The sequence below is a fragment of the Borostomias antarcticus genome (assembly GCF_949987555.1).
Source record: "Borostomias antarcticus genome assembly, chromosome: 2".
In the NCBI taxonomy this organism is placed as follows: Eukaryota; Metazoa; Chordata; class Actinopteri; order Stomiiformes; family Stomiidae; genus Borostomias; species Borostomias antarcticus.
Window position 1 is genome coordinate 34232601 of NC_140235.1, and position 653 is coordinate 34233253.

Sequence of the window (653 nt, forward strand, 5' to 3'; positions counted from 1 at the left end):
TGCTTTACCGCAGTTGTAAGCCTGTACTTGAACTTGAGAGGCATCACACTTAGCGCACCTTCCAAGAATATCCAATGGATGGCGCCAAATTCAACATGCCACACTGTTCTCTAAAGAGTGTATCGGAGTGCTCATTTGTATGATTGTGCCTAAGCAATGTATAGCCTAAACTTATTCAGTTCAATAGCAAACGTGGTTAGCGGTGTGAAATGACCCAAAGTCACTCAAATTCCAATCAAATGAAAACAGGAACAAAATGCACAAAAAGAAACAGAACACTTTTATTTATCCAAACGACTACAAAATGTTATTAAATCAGGATTTTCGCATAGACAAATTAAATATGGCGTCACATCATGTCACAGGAGCATTATCAAAAAGAAAAAAATGAACATTTAAACAAACAATAAGTCGTCTCCATTTTATAACAGCCCCATCTTTATTTTTTATTAGCCCCCCCCCCCTCTGAGCTCGTTGATCCCTCTGAACGAGGAGGCACAACTGTCCTGAGAACCACCTGTGTGGATGGAGAAGCATCACCTTATTCACTGAACATCACTGTGTTCCCTATTCAACAAAGAGGTCCAAGTGCAGGAACGTTCACGGCAGGAAGAAGACAAGAAACCGTGTTCCTGGACCGGGCTGCTTATTGA